This window comes from Stegostoma tigrinum, unplaced genomic scaffold (genome assembly GCF_030684315.1).
Source record: "Stegostoma tigrinum isolate sSteTig4 unplaced genomic scaffold, sSteTig4.hap1 scaffold_158, whole genome shotgun sequence".
Classification (NCBI taxonomy): domain Eukaryota; kingdom Metazoa; phylum Chordata; class Chondrichthyes; order Orectolobiformes; family Stegostomatidae; genus Stegostoma; species Stegostoma tigrinum.
In genome coordinates, this window is record NW_026728099.1 from 485,023 (window position 1) to 503,988 (window position 18,966).

At 42.4% G+C, this 18,966-nt stretch overlaps 2 long non-coding RNA genes across 3 annotated transcripts in view; one reads left to right on the plus strand and one right to left on the minus strand.

Annotated features, from left to right (window-relative positions):
* Positions 1 to 18,966, plus strand: part of LOC132207787 (uncharacterized) — a 25,999-nt gene continuing 7,033 nt past the window's right edge. Inside the window, exons 1-5 of one of the 2 annotated variants that reach the window (XR_009443820.1) lie at positions 1 to 53; positions 1,182 to 1,313; positions 3,525 to 3,639; positions 11,169 to 11,282; positions 13,577 to 15,883. This is a non-coding gene — a long non-coding RNA (uncharacterized LOC132207787). Of the gene's footprint in view, positions 54 to 1,181; positions 1,314 to 3,524; positions 3,640 to 11,168; positions 11,283 to 13,576; positions 15,884 to 18,966 lie in introns of those variants that run through there. The other variant, XR_009443819.1, reaches the window with a different exon arrangement.
* The window catches only part of LOC132207788 (uncharacterized), a 22,629-nt gene continuing 19,699 nt past the window's right edge, over positions 16,037 to 18,966 (minus strand). Inside the window, exon 5 of the long non-coding RNA XR_009443823.1 lies at positions 16,037 to 16,317. This is a non-coding gene — a long non-coding RNA (uncharacterized LOC132207788). The remainder of the gene's footprint in view (positions 16,318 to 18,966) is intronic.

The following is an 18,966-nucleotide window of genomic DNA, read 5'->3' on the forward strand; positions in this document are numbered from 1 at the left end:
ATATCCGGAATGAAATGATCCTCCATGAAGATCCTCCATGAGAGCCACAAGTGGTGAGTACAGGTTAAAGGGGAGGGCAGCTTCGGTGCTGTATTCCAGCAAGTGGGCTGCATGATTGCTCAGTTTAGGTCTCAAGTCTCAAACAGGGGTCTTCTGGTGCTGCGTGTAGGTTGCAGAGAGCCTCAGGCTTCCTCCCTGAAACAGGCCTAGACTGTCCTGTGAGAGGGAAAGTCCTGTCAGCTTTTACCCTGTCAAGCCACTTCAGAATGTGACTCGAGCAATGAGGGGCGTTCTCGTTGAAACAAAACTCCAATGGGTAGTGTCCCACTCACTGGTTAAGGGTCTTTGCACTGTGTTCAGTGTTAGCACCCTCGCTGAGTTTTTGAAAATCATTTTTGGCTTGAATCTGAGAGTTGAACGGTGACGTCTGGACTGTGAGCAGCTGTTGTGCTAAAAAAAATGCAAAATCAATTATTGGTTTCTGAGGCCAGGCCTGGAAGTTAATTGCAGGATGTTTCTTATTCCAAAACTGTGTAGACTCTTTTGGCCATTAATAAGGTCAGCATCTGGGAACTGGTGCCAGCAAGTCTGGGAGGGAACATGGTCCAAACAGAAAGACTTTACAACTGGGGCTTTCTGAGAAAAGGTATTTAGCTTCTGATGTGACAGGATAAAGGTTTGACAATCCTGTATCTGTGTGAAACAGTGCATCATTGAAACTGCTGATGTAATGTGGTCAGTTTTGTTTTGACATTTTTTTTACATTTATCCTGTGACTGTCTTTGGTGTGAATGGGCCTGGAGTCACAAGTTAATGGTTGAAATCATTGGTGTGCACACTGAGGACTGTTTGCAATATGCTTGTCCTAGTGTCTGAGACTGATGCAAAAGTGTCCACATGCACATCTTTGATGCTGAGCTGGCTGCTGGTGTGACAGAGGCTCAGAGAAAGACCACAGAGTGGAGGGACTGAGTTGAACAGGGTGGGGCCGTGTGGTTTGGATATTGGGGTTATTCTTCGCCCATCACCCCACCACAAAATCCAGCCAGTTGTTTCTCTTATTGTCCCTCTTCCCCAATTTTACCCACTTCTGTACCTCCAGCCCCTATTCCACCCCTCACTTCCCCCAGTATCAGCAAACTTCCAAAGATATTTCTCACATACTATGTTACTTTTCTCAGAACATTCAACAACTTGAAAACTGGATTGAAAATGAGAGACAGAGCAGCCACTGCAGAAGCTTCCAAAATCACTCTGCAGCTCCTTGTACTGCTGCAATCCACGTGGTGAAGTAGCTCCCATGTTGCAATTTGGTAAGGAGATATAGGATTTTCATCCAGTGGTGATAAGGTCCTGCTGCTTTTTGTGTCAGTTGTCATCATTTTGTTTTTTTTTATATTCCATCTTCAACAGAATAGAAACATAGAAAATAGGAACACGTGCAGGCCCATGTAGATTTCACTCCTTCTCCGCTAATCACTTTGATCATGGCTGATCATTCTACTCAGCCTCTTCCTGTTCAAGAGCCATCCCCTTTGATCCCTTAAGCCCTCACAACTAAACATATCATCATCATCTTGGAAACATTCAGTGTTTGGCCTTAACTGCTTTCATTTCACAGGGTCACCAGTCTCTGTATTTTTTAATTTTAAAAAATCCTCATTTCAATCCTTAACAGCCTAGCCCATGCCTCAAAGCTCTGACTCCCTTATATTTGACAACATCCTTCCTGTATTTACTGAGAATTTTATTGGTTTCTGTGAAATTCTTCCTCATTCTTCTAAACTCCAGTAAATTTCATCCTAACCAATCCATCCTATCCTGAAATGTAAGTCTTGCCATTCCAGGAATCAGTCTCATCAATTGTTGTGAATTGACTCCGTAGCCAGAACATCCTTCCTCAGATAAGAATTCCAAATTTACACATACCATCCCAGGTGTGGTCTCACTGAGATCCTGTACAATTTCAGCAAGACATCCCTGCTCCTGTACTCAAATTCTGTCACTCTGCAGGTCAAAATACCATTTGCCTTCTTCTCCCCCTGCTACACCTGCATGCTTCCTGTCAGTGACTTGTGTTTTCCTAGTTTTGTAATCCAACTGGATAATCTCGAACTGAGACACATTTCTCATTTAAATAACTAATTGATTGTATGAATACCTGGGATCCACCATGGACCACAGTACCACACTGGTCACTGGCTGACACACAAGAAATGACTGTTTATTCTGACTGTTTCTGTGTACCAAACAGTTCTGTATCCCTGTGAATACCCAATCTCTCATGCTTTAACATTACATGCTAATCGCTTCTGTGGGACATTTTGAATGCCTTCTCAAAGCCTACGTAAGCCATGCGCACTGCCTTTTCAACTCTAAATGTTGCATTCTTGAAACATTCCAGCAGTTTTGTCCAGTATGATTTTCCTTTTGTAAATCCATACTGACTCTGACTCTGTCACTGTTTTCAGTGTTAGGCTAAGGTCGATAGTTCTCAGGCTTCTCCCTACATCCCTTCTAAAACAAAGGCATCATATCATCCACTCTCCAGTCACCTCACACCCACCCATATTTATAGATGATACAAATATTTCTGCAATTCCCTCCCTTACTTGTCCTGGAGTACACTAGATCAGGTGCTGGAGATTTATCCACCTTTATATTTTCTAAGACATTTAGCACTTCCTCTCCTGTAATGTTAACTGCTTTCAAAATATCAAAACTTATTTGAGTTCTGTAGCCTCCTCTTTCCAGGTTGTCCATGCCGATCATGTTTCCCAAACTGAACGAGTCCAACTTGCTTGAGTTGGGTCCATATCCCTCTAAACCTTTCCTATTCATGTACCTGTACAAATGTCTTTTAAATATTGGAAGTGTACCTGCATATTTCACTTCCTTTGGCAGCTCATTCCACATAGAAACAACCTTCTGCTTGAAAGAGCTCCCCGTTGTTTCACTTTAAATCTTTCTCCTCTCCCGTTAAAAATATACCCTCCAGTTTTGGACTCCCATATCTAAGGGAGAAGTCCCTTGCTGTTCACATTATACCCCTCATGATTTTATAAACCTCTCGAAAGTCACTGCTCAACCTCCTATTTTCCAGTGAAGTCCCAGTCTCTCCTCATAACTCATACCCTCCAGTACCGGTAACCTGTAGACTGTAAGTGTAGCATGAAGCCACCCAGAGTAGAATGTTAATCCAACTACGAGAAGCATCACCTAGTCTCCATCTCTTTGGCCCTTCGTCAAGTAGATTGGCAATAAGAACAGTCCAGCTTCAGACATGGAGAGTGAACATTTCAGCTAGCTTTCTCCAGCCCCCTCATCTTGAAATACCTCACCCAAATGAAAGGCACCTTCCATTCACCTTATCTGTATTCTTCATGATCCTATAAACATATAAGGCCACCCCTCCATTCTTAGACTGTCGTGGAAAAATGTCTCAACCAATGAAGCCTCTCCTTATGACTCAAAGCCTCCATTCCTGGCAAAATTCTGATAAATCTTTTCTGAACCCTCCTCAGGTTGATGACATCCTTCGAAGAACAGGAGATCTGAAGTGGACACATTATTCCAGAAGAGGCCCCACTGATGTTCTGCACAATTTCAACATAACGTCCCACCTCCGATACTCAAAAGGTCTGAGCAGTGAAGGCAAGCAGGCCAAACACCGACTTAACCACCCTTTCGACATGTGACGCCAACCTCAAAGAATTATGGGCCTCAACCCTGAGGTCTCTCTGTTCGACAACACTAATCCCAAGGCCCTACATTTAATTGTACAAATACTGATCTTGTTTGTTTTACCAAAATGAAATACCTCGTCTCTATCCAAATTAAACACCACCTGCCATTCCACAGCCTCTTAACCCTATAAATCAAGATCTCTTTGTAATCTTGGACAGCCTACTTCGCTGTCCACTATCCTGCCTATTTTGGTGTCATCTGCAAACTTCCTAACCAAGTCTCAACGATTCTCATTTAATTCACTTTTATTTTATATCAAGCCAAACAAAATTGGACTAAGCACTGACCCCTATGGAACACCTTTGGGGACAGACCTTCGGTCTGATATACAATCCTCCACCAAGAGTTCCTGTGTCCTGTCATTTAGCCAAATTTGTATCCAGTTGGCAAACTCCCCCTGAATCCCGTATGATCTAACTTTTCTAATTAGTCCACCTTGTGGAACCTTGTCAAAGGCTTTACTCTTGTCAAAATAAATTACGTCCACCACTCTGCCCTCAATAATCTTCTTTGTTACTTCTCCAAAAAACTCAATCAACTAATCATTCCTTGACTCTCCAAATACATAAATCCTACCTTTCACAATTACCTTCAACTGCATACCCAAAACCAAAGTCAGACTCACAGGTTTATAGTTCCCCAGCTTCTCCTTATGTCCCTTAAACGAAGGCACAATTTTAGGCACTCTCCAGTCATCTGGCACCTCACCCGTAATTATAGATGATACAAATATTTCTGCAAAGGGGCCCCCATGTTTTCTCTTCAACTTCCCACAACATGGTTTGATGCACTAGAGCAGGACCTGGAGGTTTAAAGTCAGAGTGTAACACAGCATGGAAACAGGCCCTTCGGCCTAAACTGGTCAGTGCTGACTATTGGTGCCCACTCAGCAAGTTATAATTTCCTGCATTTGGTCCATGTCCCCCTCCAAACACTTTCCATCCATGTACCTACCCAAATGTGTTTAAACGTTGCTATTGTACCTGTCTCAAACACTTTCTCTGGCAGCCCATTCCAAATATGCACCACTGTCTGTGTGAAGAAGTTGCTCCTCACATCCTCCTTCAATCTGCCCCCTCTCACCTTAAATCTATACACTCTAGTTTTCTATTCCCCATCCCTGGGAAAAAGACTATGTGCATTCATCCTATCTATGCCCCTCATGATTTTATTCACCTCAGTAAGGTCAGCCCTCATTCTCCTCCATTCCAAGGAATAAAGTCCAATCCTGGCCAACCTCCCCTGAGAACTTGCATACTATTCCTGGCAACATCCTCGTAACTCTTCTTTGCACATTTTCCAGTTTAACTATGCCTTTCCTGTAACAGGGTGACCAAAACTGTATGCCATACTGCAAGTGTGGCCTCTCCAACAACTTGTACATCTTTAACATAACATATCATCCCAAATCTTACATGCAATGCCTCGACCGAAGAAGGCCAGCATGCTAAATGTTTTCTTCACCACCCTGTCTATCTGTGATGCTGCTTTCAACAACTATGTTATTGTACTCCTCGGTCTCTCTGTTCCACAATACTCCTGAAAACATTACCATTCACTGTATAACTCCTACCTTGGTTTAACTTTCCAAAGGCCAACACCTCATGCTTAACTGTATTGAATTTCATTTGGCCATCCTCACACCACTTCCCCATCTGATCACCATCCCCTGTAGTTTTTGATAACTTTCACTGTTATCAGCGATACCTCTTAATTTTGTATCATCCGCAAAATTACTAATCATGCCGTGTACGTTCACATCCAGATCATTTATGTAAGTGACAAATAACAAAGGTCCCAGTCCTGACCCCTGTGGCACACCATGAGCCACAGGCCTCCAGTCTGAGAACCAACTTTCAGCCATCATGCTGTGTTTCCTACCATCGATCCAATTTCGAATCCCATGAGCTATCTCTCCCTGGATCCCACACAAGAGAACCTTCATGACCAGCCTGGCGTATGGAACCTTGTTAAAGGCCTTACTAAAGTCCATATAGACAGCATTCGCTGCCCTATCCTCATCAATCCTCTTGCTTACCTCTTCGAAAAAACATGAATGGATTTGTCAGACATGATTCCTGTGCACAAATCCGTGCTGACTATCCCTAATCAGACCTTGAATACCCTACCTTTGGTTGATCGACTCCCTGAATATCATCTTCAATACCTTGCCTACCACTGGTTCACTGGCCTGTATTTCCCTGGCTGGTCTTTGCTACTTTTCTTAACCAGTGGGACAACATTAGCCACCCTCCAGTCTTCTGGAATTTCAGTCGTGAGAAAAGATGAAGGGAAAAATCTCTGCAAGGGTTTCTGCAATTTCTTCCCCAGCCTCCCACAGTGTCCAAAGATGGACTTCATCAGATCCAGTGGAATTATCAACCGTAATGTGCTTTAAGGCTGCAAACGCCACCTTGATGGTCCGAAACATCCCCACTTGCTTCCCTTGTTTCCTTAGCATCCATGATTCTCTGCTTAGTAAACACTGAGGAGAAATATTCATTAAAAATCTCCCCCACCTCTGTGAGCTGTTTTCAAACCAAAATATTTCTACCCCTGACTTGTCCCCCCTCCATTTCTTTCTCAACAGTAAAACCTGATGCAATATATTCCTTTCAAATCTCTCTCTTCTCCTGATGCTCAACACAGAGTTGACTTCTTTCATCTTTATGGAGCTCTGCTTGCTCTCTCGGTGCTCTCTTGCTCTTAATGCACTTGTAGAAGAAACCTTTTGAATTATTCTTAACCTTATCAACCAAGGCAGTTTCATGTTGCCTTTTTGCCATCCTGATCTCCTGTTTAAGAATGCCCCCAACAGTGTTTACACTGTTCAAGAGATTCATTTCAGCCAATTTGTTTATATCTAATAATTTATTTTTTTTTATTCTTGACTAAAACCTGCATATCTTTTTCACCCATTGTTCTCTAATCCTACCAGCCGTACCTTTCACTCTTACAGGGACATAATGACTCTGAATTATCACACTTTTGAAAGCCTCCCACTTCAATGTCCTTATAACTTCAGTCTGCTCCAATCAGCTTTTGCAAGTTACAGAACAGAAGTTGCTGGAAAAACTTAGCAGGTCTAGCAGCATCTGTGAAGGAAAAGTCAGTTAATATTTCGGGTCCATTGATCCTTCCAAAAACTTTTGAAAATTCTTATCTTTTACCATGAATTGAAGTAAGGTAAATTTTAAAAACAGTTACTTTTTCTGGAAGCCATATCCTTTTCCATAACTCTCTTAAAACTGATAGAGTGATTATCACAAGGTACAAAGTTTCCCTTTACTGCCACTTCAGTCACTTGCTATGCTTTATTAGCCAAAAAAAATCTTTTTATTTTCATCAGAACATTGATTTATTGGTAAAGAAAATTTTCTTGAACACATTTCACAAATTACTCACCATCCAAACCTTTCACACTATGGCGGTCCCAGTAAATGTTTGGAAACTGAAGATCACTAACTATTATAATCATATTATTCTTACACATATCTGAGATATCTCTGCATATTTGTTCCTCAATTACCCTCTGACTATTAGGAAGCCTATGGTACAATCCCATTAGATGATCATTCCTTTTTATTTCTATTTTCAACATGTTTTCATTGGATGATTTTTCAGAAATATCTCTTTTGGTGATAGCAGCAATGTTTTCCTTATTTAAAAAAGCTACTCCCTCACCTCTTTTGCCCCACTTTCGATTTTTCCTCTGAAATCTGAAACCTTTGAAGAGCAGGTGTGCATGCTGGAATGGATAGAGATAGTGGAAGCTGATGTGCTGAAAATTTTGTCAAACATTAAGATTGACAAGTCGCCAGGCCCGGACCAGATTTGTCCTCGGCTGCTTTGGGAAGCGAGAAATGCAATTGCTTTGCCACTTGTGAGGATCTTTGCATCCTCGCTCTCCACTGGAGTCGTACCTGAGGACTGGAGAGAGGCAAATGTAATTCCTCTCTTCAAGAAAGGAAATAGGGAAATCCCCGGCAATTACAGACCAGTAAGTCTCACGTCTGTCGTCTGCAAGGTGTTCGAAAGGATTCTGAGGGATAGGATTTATGACCATTTGGAAGAGCATGGCTTGATCAAATGCAGTCAACACAGCTTTGTGAGGGGCAGGTCATGCCTCACAAACCTTATCGAGTTTTTTGAGGATGTGACTGGAAAAGTTGATGAGGGTCGAGCTGTGGATGTGGTGTATATGGACTTCAGTAAGGCATTTGATAAAGTTCCCCATGGTAGGCTCATTCAGAAGGTCAGGAGGAATGGGATACAGGAGAACCTAGCTGTCTGGATACAGAATTGGCTGGCCAACTGAAGGCAGCGAGTGGTAGTAGAAGGAAAATATTCTGCCTGAAAGTCAGTGGTGTTCCACAGGGCTCTGTCCTTGGGCCTCTACTGTTTGTAATTTTTATTAATGACTTGGATGAGGGGATTGAAGGATGGGTCAGCAAGTTTGCAGATGACACAATGGTTGGAGGTGTCGTTGACAGTATAGAGTGCTGTTGTAGGCTGCAGCGGGACATTGACAGGATGCAGAGATGGGCTGAGAGGTGGCAGATGGAGTTCAACCTGGATAAATGCGAGGTGATGCATTTTGGAAGGTCGAATTTGAAAGCTGAGTACAGGATTAAGGATAGGATTCTTGGCAGTGTGGAGGAACAGAGGGATCTTGGTGTGCAGGTACGTAGAACCCTTAAAATGGCCACCCAGGTGGACAGGGTTGTTAAGAAAGCATATGGTGTTTTGGCTTTCATTAACAGGGGCATTGAGTTTAAGAGTCGTGAGATCTTGTTGCAGCTCTATAAAACTTTGGTTAGACTGCACTTGGAATACTGCGTCCAGTTCTGGTCGCCCTATTACAGGAAAGATGTGGATGCTTTGGAAAGGGTTCAGAGGAGGTTTCCCAGGATGCTGCCTGGACTGGAGGGCTTATCTTATGAAGAGAGGTTGACTGAGCTCGGACTTTTTTCATTGGAGAAGAGGAGGAGGAGAGGGGACCTAATTGAGGTATACAAGATAATGAGAGGCATAGATAGAGTTGATAGCCAGAGACTATTTCCCAGGGCAGAAATGGCTAACATGAGGGGTCATAGTTTTAAGCTGGTTGGAGGAAAGTAGAGAGGTGATGTCAGAGGTGGGTTCTTTACACAGAGAGTTGTGAGAGCACGGAATGCATTGCCAGCAGCAGTTGTGGAAGCAAGGTCATTGGGGTCATTTAAGAGACTGCTGGACATGCATGTGGTCACAGAAATTTGAGCGTGCATACATGAGGATCAATGTTCGGCACAACATTGTGGGCTGAAGGGCCTGTTCGGTGCTGTACTGTTCTATGTTCTATGTTCTATTATTACAGGCAAAATATCTTGCAGGAGGTGGATGATGTGGAAAAATTCCTCCCAAAATGAATGGAGCAGAATATTCCTTACATGGAATTCTGAAGTGCAGAACAATTTAAATTATGAAATTGAGTTTCAGAGTTAGTGTGCAGATATAGAATGTTGTCAGAGGGTCGTACAGCTTGGAAACAGACCCATCGGTACAACTAGATCATGCCGACCATGTTCCCAAACTAAACTAGTCCCATCTTCCTGCGTTTGGCCCACATTCGCTCTAAACCTTTCAAATTCATGTACTTATCTGAATGTTTTTTAAACACTGTAATTGTACCCACATCCACCACTTCCTCTGGCAGTTCATCCCACACACCGAGCACTCTGTGTCAAACAAAAAGTTGTCCCCCATGTCCTTTTTAAATCTTTTTCGTCCCATCTTAAAAAAATGCCCCTGGTTTAAAAATCCCCCACCTGAGGGAAAAGACCTTTGTTATCTGTGTCTCTCATTATTTTATTAACCTACATAACGTCATCTCTCTACCTCTTACCTTCCAGTGAAAGAAGTCCCAGCCTATCCAGCGCATTTTTATAACTCAAACCCTCCATTCCCAGCAATAGCCTGGTAATTTTGTCCGAACCCAGTCCAGTTTAATAATAATCTTCCCATAACAGGGCAACCAGAACAGCGCACAGTCCGACAGAAGAGGACTCTCCACCATCACTTCCCAACTCCTGTACTCAAAGGCCTGAGCAATGAAGACAAGTGTGCTCAATGCCTCCCTAACTACCCTGTCTACCTGTGATGCAAATTTCAAAGAATGACGTACCTGAAACCCGAGGTTTTTATGTTCTGCAACACTACCCAGAGCCCAACCATTAATTGTGCAAGTCCTGCCCTTGTGAAGTATTGTGTTTTGGTAAAACAAACATTTATCCAAATAAAATTCAATCTCCCATTCCTCAGCCCATTGCCCCAATTGATTAAGATCTCTCTGAAATGCAGAAAGCTACGAGGCCATCTCCCTTGTTATGACAACAAATAATCATCACTGAAAAGATGTTCTGCTTCATTTGTACAAGGAAGGGGTCAGACCAAATCTCGAATACTGTCTGCAGGTTTTGGTCTTCCGTTCTTTTATTCAAAGTGGCTCAGAGGAGGTTTACAAGATTGAAACCTGAAATCAGTGGGTTGTCTGAGGAAGATGGATTGGGCGGAAAAGAGGGAAAAGGATTTATCAGGAGCTGCTGATTAAAACAGGGAACTGACGTGAGCCAGGATATAGGGTGTATTGAAGTAGAGTCTGTTTGGGTTGAGCTGAGAAACACCAATGGACAGAAAATGACCTTAGTGCTGCATATGGACCCCAAGCTGCAGTAATATTGGGGAAGGCATGAGGGTGGAATTGAGAGATATAAGGCATAAAGTTATGGCTTTAATTACAGGTGACTGCAACCTATTTATAAATTGCCCAAATCACAACTGGAGCAGTACAGTGCAGGAGGAATCCTCAGTGTCTATATGGTACAATTTTATGAATTAACATGTTGAAGATGCAGATGGTTGTTGTATCATGAGGATGGAATAATTAACAATCCAGTTGAGTATGGGCCCTAAAGGATGAGTGACCACAATAGGATAGAATTCTTCACCAAAGCTGGAGAGTGATCATGTTGTTTCTGAGACTTGGTCCTGTAATTAAATGAAAGAAGTTAAAATGGTATGAGGCATGAACCAGTTGTGATCAATGGTGAGTCAGTGTTTAAATGGATGATGGGAAATGGGTAATGTCAAACATTGAAAGAGGGTGTGGGCAAGCTGTGGAAGTTATTTATCGCAGCCTGGCATAAGAACAAAATGGGAAACATGAACAAACCACAGCACAGAAAGGGAAATGAACAGGTATTAAATTTAAGGAAGCAGCATACACAATTAGGCCAATGAAACAACTGACAAAGGGATTGGGAGCAGTTTAGATTTCTGCAAAGGGAAACAACGGGATTTAATCAGAGTGAGAAAACAGAACATGAGTGCATGCTGCAGGGACCATACAAACCAATAGAATCTTGTTTTATATTCATTCACAGGACATGGACTTTGCTGGCTTGGCCAGAATTTATTGCCCATCTGTGATTGCCCAGAGGGCTATCAAGTGTCAACTGCATTGCTGTATGGCTGGAGTCACGCACAGGCCCAACCAGGTAAGGATACAGTTCCTTTCCCTGAAGGATATTAGTGAGCCAGATGGGTTTTTCCTGACGATCAACAATTCTTGATCAACATTAAACTCTTAGTTGAAGATTGGTAATTAAAGACAAGTCAAGAAGAATATAGGGTCTCCTTACAAGCAGAAACAATGAATTTATAATGGGGTACAAAGTGATGACAGACCAATTAAATATGACTGAGGTTTTCAGTAAGGAGGATACAAATAATGTCCCAAAATTAAGGGGATCACAGGGTCTAATGGCAAGGTGGAATCAGTATTAGTAGGGAAATGATATTGGGACAACTAATGGGATACCAGGCAGATAAATCCCCAGACACTGATAACCTTCATCTCAAAATACCTCAGGAAGTGGCTGTAGAAATAGCAGATTCACAAGTGGTTTTCCTCCAAATTTTATAGACTCAGTTTTTATGGTTTGGGGGATCGCTACTGTAACCCTAATATGTAAGAAGGGAGTGAGAAAGAAAACAGCGAATTTGCATAAAATTCATAGTTCAAAAAATAAGTTCAGTTCAGCTATAAAAGATGGAAAAACTGAGTACTTGGAAGGTAGTGTCAAGATCAGCCAGAGCCAGCAGAGCCTTTTTCCGTGCTGTAGACTCTGTTGGGCGTGAATTCCCTCGACACCACCCAAAATCCTGACTTGGAAATGTATTGCTGGGTCAAAATCCTGAATTCTCTCCCTCACAGCATTATGCGCCCACCTACCGTTCATGGACTACAGTGGTTCATGAAGGCAGATCATGGCCACTTTCTTAATGACAATTAAACACAGCCAGCAATGCCCACAGGATGTGTTTTTTTTAAAAGACTTTCAAGGCCAAGTGGGAACGTGGAATTGAAGCCTAAATAGATCAAGTTTGACCTTTTTGAGGCTCACGAGGCAGAATGGATAACTGATTCCTAATTTGTGTGTTCTCTACTCCTATTAAAATGCATTATCTCACCAGGAATGATGTATTCCCTGTAATTTAGAAGGATGACAGCTGATGTGATTAAAACTTTTCAAATGTTAATTGAAGCTGGTCGTGGTGTAGAGAGGAACTAATCCACTGGGTGAGTGAAGTTGGAGCTCGAACATGCTCCTCACCCACAGTAATCAGACAAGACTCGAATTTCTTTGTCCTGCAGTTTACTCAAACGTAGGAATGAGGAACAAGTGTAGGCCACTGGGCCCCTCGAGCCTGCTCTGCGACTCAATAAAATCACTGCTGATCTAATTTCATCCTCGGCTCTATGTACCTGCAATATGTCAGAATATCTTTCATTGTCTTGGTCAGCAAGAATCTGCCTTTTTTTAAATATAAAGACTATGCATCCACTGCCTTTTGACAAAGGGAGTCAAAAAGATTCTCAGCCCTCCTGAGAGAAATGTTCCTGACTATTTCAAATGGACTCACCCTTACCTTTAAATAATTACCCTCAGTTCTAGATCCTCCCACAAGAGGGACCACGTTTTCACCATGCATCTGGTCAGGTCCCCTCAGGATCTTTCATGTTTCAATTTAGACTCCTCTTTCTTTTCTAAACTTCAGAGAATACAGACCTAGCCTGTATTTTCCTCTAGATGTTCCTTTCAGGCAATCCACTCATTCCAGGTATTAGTCCATTGAATCTGCCCTGAAATGTTTCATAACAATCTTCTTTAAGTCGGGTGACCAGAACTGAACACAGTACTCCAAAAACAAATCTCACCAGTGCACAAGGAGGAATTCATTATTTAAAAGAGGATCATGAATTCCCACCTGCTTGCAGGAATGCATTTTCAGCTAGCTGAGGTCATTTACACATATCTAATTACAGACTGACACAGGTTATGGTCAGATCATTGTACGGTTTGTATTGTTACACCGACAGCATTGTTGTGGTCTCACTCAAACCTCCCACTCTCATGGCTCTGCACAAATAATGATGGGCTCTGCAGCCAGTTCCCACAGCCTGATTTGTCCTATATTTTTCATCTTCTGTCCATTCAAAGATATCAAATGATCCAAGTGGAATAGCTCAGCAGGACTAACAACATCTGTGAAGGAAAAAGGTGTTCATGGTTCGGGTTCAGTGACCCTTCCTCTGAACTTGAGAAAGGGTCACCAGACCAGAAACATTCACTCTGATTTTTATTTTCCAGATGTTGCCAGCCCTGCAGAGCTCTTCCAGAAACTTTTATTTTCATTCCTGATTTACTGCACCCGCAGTTTTTAATGATCCAGGTGACAATCCGGCAGCCTTCAATCTACTTTTAACTGTTTTAAATTTAATTTCCAGGGAATTGGAAAGGGGGCATTTATTGACAGGGAGCTCAACACATACACTGGATCAAGAACTGCCAGGAATACTTAATTCTCAGGAGCTTTGAACATGGAAGGAACAAGCATCGTTTACAGTGAAGAGAAACCATACATGTGGTCTGTGTGGACAAGCCTTCAGTCAGTTGTCTGGCCTGTCGATACGTAAATGCAGTCAAAACAGGGTGACAACAATGACATCAAGCAGCTCTTGCTTTGTAATATCACAGTGATGGATCTCAGTTTGAGTTAAGCAAGGGCCACTCATCTCCTCTCCTCCCTACATTCTTGGTGAAAACATGGACCAACCAGCTGAATTCTGAATGTGAGAGGGACTATCCACTATCTTAAGGCTCCATTTGACAGAACATTGTATTAAGGCATCATGACAAAGCTAAATTCAATAGAAGCCAGAGAATATTATTCTTCCTTGGATAGCTGGGTTTTGAAAACATTGTGTCTTGAGACCTCAGTAGATTGAAACAAGGTGAATTTATTCCAACTTGCACCACATACACGCGGAAGAGGTCTTTCAGCCAAGCTCGGAGACACTGTCCTATTTACAGCTACTCAGAAACAGCATATTAAGGCATTTTCATGCCAGAATGGCTGCATGTAACATTGATTTAAAATAAATTTTATGTCAGTAAATTACTACAAAAACAGGATGCAGTTCAGTTTCTGCCAAAGTTCTGAGTCCTCTAATTTCAACAGGACTGCCACTTCCACATTATCTTCAGAGCTTCTCTATCCCACCATCAGCTCACAGCTGGGTGAGCAATACTTACGTGACTATCTTAAGCTATACAGATAGTTTCTGAGCCCTAAGTAACTGTTGATGGTTCACTGTTATGGACCTGCAGTTAAACTGTCTGAGCAACAATAATTCTGACCTGATATGGTTGTATTTGACAGTTACCTTGTGCTGCACTGCTGGGACAAGTTTATTTTCTACTTGTTCTGTGTTTTAAAGTTCTGCTCCTTTTCCTTCTCCGTTTCCAATGTACATTCTCTTACCCTCCTTAACCTACTTCACTCTGGTTTAATAATACTGAAATACAGAAGAGGAGGCTTGTGATTGTAGGAGGGCAATTGTCTCAGCTGCAGGAGTTCCTCAGGATCAGGTCCTAGTCCCAACCACCTTCAGCTGTTTCATCAATGACCTTCCCTGCGCCGTAACGTCAGAAGTGGGAATGTTTGCTGATGCTTGCACAATACTTTAGCACCATTTGTGGCTCCTTGGATACTGAAGCAGTAGATATCTAAATGCAGTATGCCTGGACAACATTGACGTGAGCCTGCCATGTGACAAAGAACATTTGCACCAACAAGTACCAACAAATAATGATCAAATCTGAGAAATGAGAATCGAACCACAGCCAAGTGACATTCACTGGGTGTATCTTTATGGAATTCCCCATTATCATCATCCTGGGGACGAATATTGATGAGAAACTGAATTGGAAATATCAGCTGAATAATGTGCATCCAAAATATATCAAACCCTCTCAACCACCTGACTTCCTGTTCAACCACGTTCAGGGATTTGTGAATGTTCATTCCAAGGTCTGTTTGTCCCTCTACACCATTTGCTATTCCTCGCTTTCATAGTTCAGTCTCCCTAAATTCATTATCACTCACTCCTGTGGATTCATTTCCTTTCACCATTTTATCTTTCCACTTGATTGACAACTCCCTGCAGTCCACGGTTTTCTTCGTCATGGTCAACTACATGATTATTTATTCTAAATTATGGCTTCTACAACTAGGTTTTAATGATGGTTATACATCAGAAAACAATGGAACTCCACTGGATTAAAAACTGAAAGGACTGCAATTGCTGTAAATCAGAAACAAATAAAAAACAGAAATTACTGGAAAAGGTCAGTAGAACTGGCAGCATCTGTGGAGAGAAAACAGAGATAACCTTTCAGGTCGAGTAACCCTCAGATTTCCACTGGAAACAGGTGTCCAGATATGGTTCCTTCTTCGGTGGGAATTCGCAGCACCTATAACAGCAGAGTATAACTATATGTGAATTTGTGGGTGGCTCCGGAGTTTATTTTTCTGAATGATCCCTTCCCACACTTGGGACTGGTGAACAACGTCTCCCCAGTACACCTGAGTAAATGAGTTTCCACCTCAGTGGGTAATTGAATCCTTCCCTCGGTCCGCACAGTTCCCTGGTTTCTCTGTGCTGTGGGTGTCCTTGTCTCCGTCCAGATTGGGCGATCAGGTGAATTCGAGTCAATGCAGAGAGAAGGCCTATTTTTTTTTCTTGTTGTGAATGTGTTTTTGTTCTTCCTTATTCTCCTGTGGGATGTGGGTATCACTGGTCAGGACAGCATTTGTTGTTCATCCCTAATTTACCTTGAACTGATGTCAGACAGCAGATAGGGATCAACCATGTTGTTGTGGGCGTCGTCACTTGTATGCCAGGCCAGGTAATGTCTTCCCTTCCAAAGGGACATGAATGAATGGGATTTCAGGACATTAAAGTCACGGCCTCTGTTCCTGAAAGTCAGGTTTACATTCCAGATTTTATTCATTGAATTTAAACTCCAGCACCTGCTGTGTCTCAGTCCCCAGGGATTATCACCACTGCACTGCTATCTCTCCGCTGTATCGCCTTACTGTAGAGAATAACTTTCACTGTTCAGATCATCCCAGAGTGACAGAGACAGGAGAAGGCCATTTGGACAATCACACCGGTGTTGGTTCCTGTTGAGAAAGGGATTGCGTGAAAGGAAAAAGTACCAGCTGATGCATGTTTGTAACATTTACAGACTGTCCATGTCAGGATAAATGTGTTTTAAATGTAGGTTGAAGTGGTTACTGAGAGCAAGAAGCTGATGCAGGGACAATGAGCAAAATTAACTTAGCTGCGAACAAACATCAATTTGTTGGTGTAAACAGCAGAGAATGGTTTCAATCCAGTGACCTTCTGGGTAATGGGCCCAGCATGCTCCGTCTACACTACACCCTGCCTGGTAACTCAACTGGAACATATTTTACTTCCTTCTTGCTTTCGAATGGAAGTGCACGCACACGCGCACACACACACACAGCAATGTATGATTAACATACGCACAATGTCAAAGGGCCAAACAGCCCAGCAACCCACACAGGTGGGCAGACTCATGATTTGACCGAACTTTTGGTAAATGCTAAACCAACAGTTACATGCCTCATTCCAAAGAAGGAGGACTGAACTGGGAACATTAACCCGGCTTTCCGTCTGCAGATGCTGACAGACTTACAGAGATCCACCAGCAATTTCCGTCATTGTTTATTTCTGATTGTTATTTATCTGTGGGTGATAACTTTCCCCGGATTGTGAACAATGACATTCAAATTCATCTGAAGGATATCATCGTTCCCCACTCTCTTTGTCATCCTTTTCTCACCCTTCTGCCTTCCATTATCACACCCCACAGCTGGTAGGTTTTTTCACTTCCTCTCCATAATGGTGTCAAACACATGAAAATTCAACTGGTTCCACTGAAAAGGTCCTGGATATGAAATAAAAATCAAGTTTTAAAAGACAGAGATAGACATACAAAAAGTGAATTTAACAGGCAGGGGGAGTCTCTCAGGGGATGGGAAAGCAATCTCAAATATGGTTGATAATTGAGACATTTCCCTGGGAAAGTTCAAGATCCAACAAAATAATCTAGTCATTTTACAAGTTCTGTTTTGACCAACATTGCTCTGTGATATTTCCCACAGCCCGATGACCCAATAATCCCTGCTCCATGTCAATAAAAGCATCTCTGGGTGAGGTTCAAGCTCACAGCCTCAGCATTTTATGCACCTCTGTACTGTCACATAAGGACCGCACGCTCACCGATTGTTTGACAGGAACTACAGAGTAGCCCTGTGCGCTCAATGCCATTCCCATTTCCAGTTGTATCTTTGCAGCTGGTTCACTGCGTTTCTCTGATTCCAGGCCTGGGAACTGGGATTATCTGGTCTTGTGCAGCAGTACCTTGTGTGAGGGAATTTTGGTGAGGTTGCCGATGTTAAATAGACAACAATAGAAGGACACAGCACGCCCTCACACGCTGGCCACACTGTCATACATCAAGAATATATTGGAAGTGACAACAAGACCCCTCAGACCACTCAGAGTCATGGTGATGGACACACCCACAGCCGCTCAATGACAAAGACTTACAAGAATTAAAGACCCCATTCCCACAACATGCAGAACCAATGCAGTTTACAAAATACCATGCAATTTTGACTGTAAACATTACATCGGACAGACAGGAATGAAACTAGACATCGGAAATCAAAAACTTCAACTGGCAGCAAAACGGAATGACAAACTCTGCTTAATATCGAGACACTCAGACAATGAAGGCCATCAGTTCAACTGGGACAAGGTAACCATAGTAGCCCAAACCAAACATAGACATCCACGGGAATTCCTAGAGGCATCGTTCTCCACCCGTCATGCAATCATCAAACGTAAAGAATTGGACCCCTATACAAACCCATGCACATCAAAACCAGAAATGACACTACTCACCATAACAGAGCAAACAGTATAAATTCCAAGCAGAGGAGAAAAACATTGCTTCAACGGAGGCTGTACTGATTATGTCCCCTAGCATGGTGATGAAACATCTGAACAAGAACAAGCCAGCTCGGCGAACAAGTCAACAACTCACCCACAAACTGAGCTATAGATCTTTGCCAAAACTTTGAGCTGAGTTCAGTGTGAGAGCTGAAGACCAGTTTTCCTGTTTACCCTGGTAAACAGATCACTCCGGATCAATCACTCACATTGACTATCATTTGTGTGTTGCCCTTTCCATGTCTCACCTTGGTTCAGCTTTCTGAAGGGTTCCATGCATTTATCATTTTGCACATTTTACTGTGGAGAGTTTTGCAGCCTCATTTCAAGACCATTGAGTTTACAAACAGAAAGAGACCATTCAGACCATCACCTCTGCTCTGCCATTCAATGAGATCCTGTCTGATCTGCACTTTGTTGCCTTTCCCCATAATCCTTGATACCTTTATTGCTTAAAGATCTGTCGATCTCAGCCTTAAATATACTTATTGGCCCAGCCACAACAAACCTCTGCTGCAAAGAATTCCACTGATTCACAACTGTCTGAGAGAATAATTTCTTCCTCATCTCTGGTTTAAATATGAAACCCCACTCTGATATGAGGTATTCTGGTCCTAGACTGTCCTAGAAGGGAACCAAACTTTCTGCAACCAAACCGTTAATTCTCCAAAAAACCTGCATGTTTCAATAAGGAGCAAGGTTTTTGTTTTGCAGTACAGTGTTTGAGCAGATGAAGGAAATGAATCTCAGAGCTTCAGAGTGTTAGAAAAGGATTTACAGATCAGAAA